Source organism: Chiloscyllium punctatum, chromosome 10, assembly GCF_047496795.1.
Source record: "Chiloscyllium punctatum isolate Juve2018m chromosome 10, sChiPun1.3, whole genome shotgun sequence".
NCBI lineage: Eukaryota > Metazoa > Chordata > Chondrichthyes > Orectolobiformes > Hemiscylliidae > Chiloscyllium > Chiloscyllium punctatum.
The window spans coordinates 54,933,411-54,940,338 of record NC_092748.1 but is presented as its reverse complement, the minus strand read 5'-3'; positions in this window follow the sequence as shown (position 1 = coordinate 54,940,338).

Below are 6,928 nucleotides of genomic sequence, written 5' to 3'. Positions count from 1 at the left end.
GTCAACTGGTCACGTGACCCAAGGCTGGGAGGCGCTGTGAAGTTAAGGTTCAGTCGTTAGTACACAAGACGCTGCTGCGGGTCACTCAGTGGTCAGTGGGGGGTTAGTTAATGGTAACATGACAGAAGAGAACCACCATGCGGCAGTTCATAGTGACTGGTGACAGGAGGGAATCAATTTTGGTCAGTTAATGGTAGATGGTGTGGTACAAGGAACTGCTGTGATAACAGTACTCAGCACCTACTTGCCTCTCAGTATCAACACTGCTTTAATAGTCACCCACACCTCCGCTAGTCTGACAGACAGTGTCCCTTATTTTCAATAGTCGGTAACCTGATTATAGGGCTCATCTAACAAGTAGGATCCCATGCTTGCAGAATTTGATTCAATCAACCTGAAGCATTGAGGGTGAAGGGGAATCGCAGTACCTTAGGAACACCTAATTTGGAGGTGTGGGTTTTGGACTGGGGTGTTCAAAGTTAAAAATCACACAACACCAGTTTGTAGTCCAGCAGGTTTATTTGGAAGCACTAGTTTTCCGTCTTTTACTCCACAAATACCTGATGAAGGACCAGCGTTGGGAAAGCTAGTGCTTCTAAATAAACCTGTTGGACTATAAAACTGGTGTTGTGTGATTTTTAACTTAGGAACACAATTTGTATTGTTCAGTCATCCCAAATGGAAATTCTGACTTATCCAAGATGGAACAGTAGAAAAGTAGTCTGTTAACATGGAATGGAGAAATGAAGCTGTGTTCCACCAGCAGACTTATGGAGTAATAGGTGAGAATGCAAGTTATGAGGATGACACGAAGAACATAGAACATTATAGCGCAGTGTAGGCCCTTCGGCCCTCGATGGTTTCACAGGGCAGTGCAACAATCTGAAGCCCAGGATTTCGCTGCTCCTTGGATGCTGCCTGAACTGCTGTGCTTTACCTCTCTTTAGAGGTAAAAACAATGACTGCAGATGCTGGAAACCAGATTCTGGATTAGTGGTGCTGGAAAAGTACAGCAGTTCAGGCAGCATCCAAGTAGCTTCGAAATCGACGTTTTGGGCAAAAGCCCCTCATCAGGAATAAAGGCAGTGAGCCTGAAGTGTGGAGAGATAAGCTAGAGGAGGGTGGGGGTGGGGAGAAAGTAGCATAGAGTACAATGGGTGAGTGGGGGAGGGGATGAAGGTGATAGTCAGGGAGGAGAGGGTGGAGTGGATAGGTGGAAAAGGAGATAGGCAGGCAGGACAACTCTGGACAAGTCATGGGGACAGTTACTGAGCTGGAAGTTTAGAACTAGGGTAAGGTGGGGGAAGGGGAAATGAGGAAACTATTGAAGTCCACATTGATGCCCTGGGGTTGAAGTGTTCCGAGGCGGAAGATGAGGTGTTCTTCCTCCAGGCGTCTGGTGGTGAGGGAGCAGCGGTGAAGGAGGCCCAGGACCTTCATGTCCTCGGCAGAGTGGGAGGGGGAGTTGAAATGTTGGGCCACGGGGCGGTGTGGTTGGTTGGTGCGGGTGTCCCGGAGATGTTCCCAAAAGCGCTCTGCTAGGAGGCGCCCAGTCTCCCCAATGTAGAGGAGACTGCATCGGGAACAACGGATACAATAAATGATATTAGTGGATGGGCAAGTAAAACTTTGATGCATGTGGAAGGCTCCTTTAGGGCCTTGGATAGAGGTGAGGGAGGAGGTGTGGGCGCAGGTTTTACAGTTCCAGGGGTGGCAGGGGAAAGTGCCAGTATTGGAGGGTGGGTTGTTTGGGGGCATGGACCTGACCAGGTAGTCGCGGAGGGAACGGTCTTTGCGGAAGGCAGAAAGGGGTGGGGAGGGAAATATATCCCTGGTGATGGGGTCTGTTCGGAGGTGGTGGAAATGTCGGCGGATGATTTGGTTTATGCGAAGGTTGGTAGGGTGGAAGGTGAGCACCAGGGGCGTTCTGTCCTTGTTATGGTTGGAGGGGTGGGGTCTGAGGGCGGAGGTGCGGGATGTAGACGAGATGCATTGGAGGGCATCTTTAACCACGTGGGAAGGGAAATTGCGGTCTCTAAAGAAGGAGGCCATCTGGTGTGTTCTGTGGTGGAACTGGTCCTCCTGGGAGCAGGTCCGGTGGAGGCGGAGGAATTGGGAATATGGGATAGCATTTTTGCAAGAGGTAGGCTGGGAAGAGGTGTAATCCAGGTAGCTGTGGGAGTTGGTGGGTTTGTAAAAAATTGTCAGTGTCAAGTCGGTCGTCATTAATGGAGATGGAGAGTTCCAGGAAGGGGAGGGAGGTGTCAGAGATGGTCCAGGTAAATTTAAGGTCAGGGTGGAATGTGTTGGTGAAGTTGATGAATTGCTCAACCTCCTCGCGGGAGCACGAGGTGGCACCAATGCAGTCATCAATGTAGCGGAGGAAGAGGTGGGGAGTGGTGCCGGTGTAATTATGGAAGATCAACTGCTCTATGTAGCCAACAAAGAGACAGGCATAGCTGGGGTCCATACATGTGCCCATGGCTACCCCTTTGGTCAGGAGGAAGTGGGAGGATTCAAAGGAGAAATTGTTAAGGGTGAGGACCAGTTCGGCCAAACAAATGAGAGTGTTGGTGGAAGGGTACTGTTGGGGACATCTGGAGAGGAAAAAACGGAGGGCTTGGAGGTCCTAGTCATGGCGGATGGAGGTATATTTTTTACCTTGTTGATTTGAAGCCCATCTAACCTACACTATTCCATTCTCATCCATATGCCTATCCATTTAGATTCCTGTAAAAGTGCTGAGTCTACAACTGCTGCAGGCAGTGTGTTCCATGCCCCTACTACTCTCGGAGTAAAGAAACTACCTCTGACATCTGTCCTATATTTATCACCTCTCAATTTGAAGCTAGCCCCTCGTGCTATCCATCACCACCTCGGAAAAAGTCTCTCACTGTCCACTCGGTCTAACTCACTGATTATCTTATATGTCTCGATTAAGTCACCTCTCAACCTTCTCTCTAACAAAAACAACCTGAAGTCCTGAAACCTTACTTCGTTAAGACCTTCTCTCCATACCAGCCAACATCCTAGTAAATGTCCTCTGAACTCTTTCCAAAGCTTTCACACCCTTACCATAATGCAGTGACCAGAATTGCATGCAATACTCCAAGGGCAGCCACACCAGAGTTTTGTACAGTTGAAGCATGACCTCATGGTTCTGAAACTCGATACCTCTACTAATAAAAGCTGACACACTATATGCCTTCTTAACAGCATTATCAACCTGGGTAACAACTTTGATTGATCTGTGTATATGGACACCAAGATCTCTGTGCTCATCTACACTACTAAGAATCTTACCATTTGCCCAATACTCGACATTCCTGTTACTCCTTCCAAAGTGAATCACGTTACATTTTTCTGCATTAAACTCCATTTGCAACCTCTCAGCCCAGCTCTGCCACTTATCTATGTCCCTCTGTAACCTACAACATCCTTCAGCACTATCCACAACTGTACCAACCTTAATGTCATCCACAAATTTACTAACCCACCCTTCTACGCCCTCATCCAGGTCATTTATAAAAAATGACAAACAGCAGTGGCCCGAAAACAGATTCTTGCCATACACCATTAGTAACTGAACTCCAGGATGAACATTTCCCATTAATCGTTGCCGCTCTGTCTTCTTTCAGTTAGCCAATTTCTGATCCAAACCACTAAATCACCCTCAATCCCATGTCTCCTTATTTCCCCTACCACGGGGAACCTTATTAAACGCCTTACTGAAGTACATATACACCACAACAATGGCTTTACCCTCATCCACTTGTTTGCTCACCTTCTCAAAGAATTTACAGAAAGAAATAGACAGGCTAAGTGAGTGGGCAAAGACTTAGCAGATGGTACACAATGTGGGGCAAAGGTGAGATTATGCACTTTGGTAAGAAGAATAGAAGAGCTGAAATTCATTTAAATAGATACTTCAGAAATCAGCAGAGTAAAGAAATTTGGGGGTCGCTGTGCCAATCACAAGTTCAATCTTGATAGGTAATAGGAAATGTAAATGGACTGTTGGCCTTTATTTCAAAAAGATCAGCACTAGTCAGAATATAAACAAAAATATAAATTGCTGAAAAAAGTCAGCAGGTCAGGCTGGAACAGTGGAGAGAAATCAGAGTTAATGTTTTGGGTCTGGTGATTGTACTTCAGAACACTAGTCAGACCATGCCTGGAATACTGAACAGTTTAGGTTCCCTTACTTTGAGGCAGTCCAGAGAAGGTTCATGAGGATGATTCCAGGTATGAAGAGATTTTTGTATGAGATGTTGAGTTGGTTAGGATAATTAGCCAAGACTGCATTGAAACATAAAAGATGTTTAGGGAACTTGACAGTGTAGATGTGGAGAGATTATTGCCCATTGTGGGAGAACCTGTGACTAAAGGACATAATCTCAAAAGGTAGTGAATGTGTGAAATTTGTTACTACAGAGGACTGAGCCTGGATTATTAAGAATATTCAAGATTGAGATAGACAGGTATTTAATCAGTAAAGGAATCAAGCATTATGGGAATAAGGCAGGAAAGTGGTGTTGAGGATTGTCAGATTAGCCATGATTTCATTGAATGGTGAAGCAGACTTAATGGGCCAAATAGCATTCTTCTGGTCTAAAGTTTTAAGACTTTTACTGTACTATGCAAACTAAAAGCAATATTAACTAAACACTACTTCAGTACACAACCTAAACACTAAACAATGGAAACATTCCGTCAATTAACTCAAAACAACCAAAACTTCACCTGTGATTATACTTTAACCTATCCATTCTCAGATCAACCAGCATCTCATTGAATTGCAGAGCAGACTCATTGGGTTGAATGGCCTTCTGCTCCTACATCTTGTAAGACTGTAAGAAATAGGAACAGGAGCAGGTCATTCAACAACATCTTTCCTTACATAAGGGGACCAAACTGCTCATAATACTTCAAATGTGGTCTCACCACTACCTTATATAGTTGCAGTAAGACTTCCCTATTCTTCTATTTCAATTCCTTGAAATAAGGGCCAACAATCCCATCAGCCTTCCTGATTACCTGTTGTACCTATGTGCTAACTTTATTTTTCATGCATAAATTCCTCCAAGTCCCTTTCAGCAGTTTCTGTCCAGTTAAATAATATTCTGTTCTTTTGTTCTCCCTTCCAAAATGAGTAACCTCCTATTTTCCCACATTATATACTATTTGCCAACTCTTTGCACACTTCATTAACCTCTCAATGGGTTATGGTCTAACCTGATTGTTTTTCTAGCATCAAAGAACAGTATCTAGGAAAGAAATAGCAATTGAGAACTTCAAAAGTGGTAGTGCAGGGCAGGAAAAGGATCAAATTTAGGCCGCAGCATGCCACAAACAGAGCCACATGTCCTACAAACAATGGATCAGATGAATGCTCAGCAGTTCTGAAGGAGAATTGTAAATAATGTTTGACAGTTGAATAAATAATGGAGGAAACTCCATAAATATCCCCATCTTCCATGAATGGAAAGCCTAGCAAGCTGATTAAAAAAAAGCAAGGGTTGAAGCATTTGCAGCTACGTCCTGCCAGAAATGCCAAGTAGTTCATTCATCTGAGACACCTCTGAGTCCTCAACATCAGAAACAGTATATACCTCTTAGAGTGAAAGGAAGGAAGCATATGTCAGATCTAGAGAGGAGAGATCAAATCAATCCTTAGAAGAGTGTAAAGGTAGTAAAAGTATATTTAAGAGGGCAATCAGGAGGGCAAAAAGGAACATGAGATAGCTTGGCAAGTAGGGTTAAGGAGAATCCAAAGGGATTTTTTAAATACATTAAGGACAAAAGGGTAACTTCGGAGGAGAATATGGCCTCTCAAAGATCAGCAAGGCAACCCATCTGAGGAACAGCAGGAGATGGGGGATATACTAAACAATATTGCATCAGTGTTTACTGTGGAGAAGGGCATGGAAAATATAGAATGTGGGGAAATAGATGGTGACAACTTGAAAAATGTCAATATTACAGAGGAGGAGATGCTGGATGTCTTGAAATGCAAAAAAATGGATAAATCCTGAGAACCCAATCAGCGCGGCACTGCTGCCTCACAGCGCCAGAGACCCGGGTTCAATTCCCACCTCAGGCAACTGTCTGTGTGGAGTTTTGCACATTCTCCCTGTGCCAACGTGGGTTTCCTCTGGGTGCTTCGGTTTCCTCCCATAGTCCAAAAATGTGCAGGTTAGGTGAATTGGCCATGCTAAATTGCTCATAGTGGTAGATGTAGGGAAATTGGCCAGTGTGGACTTGTTGGACCAAAGGGCCTGTTTCTACACTGTAAGTAATCTAATCTAATCTAAAAGGTGTACACTAGAACTATGTGATAAGCTCGGGAAGTGATGGTTGGACCGCTTCCTGAGATATTTGTATCATTGATAGGCACAGGGGAGATGTTGGAAGACTTGAGGTTGGCTAACGTGCTGCCACTATTTAAGAAAGGTGGTCAGGAAAAGCCAGGGAACTATAGGTCGGTGAGCCTGACATTGGTGGTGGGCAAGCTGTTGGAGGGAATCCTGAAGGACAGGATTCACATGTATTTGGAAAGACAAGGACTGATTAGGGATACTCAGCATGGCTTTGTGCCTGGGAAATCATGTCTCACGAACTTAGAGTCATAGAGTCATAGAGATGTACAGCACAGAAACAGAACCTTCAGTCCAGCTTGTCCACGTCGACCAGATATCCTAACCTAATCTAGTCCCATTTGCCAGCATTTGGCTCATATCCCTCTAAAGTCTTCTATTCATATACCCATCCAAATGCCTTTTAGATGCCTTAATTATATGAGCCTCCACCACTTCCTCTGGCAGCTCATTCCATACATGCACCACATTCTGCGTGAAAACGTTCCCCCTTAGGTCCCTTTTATATCTTTCCTCTCTCACCCTAAACCTATGCCCTCAAGTTCTGGACT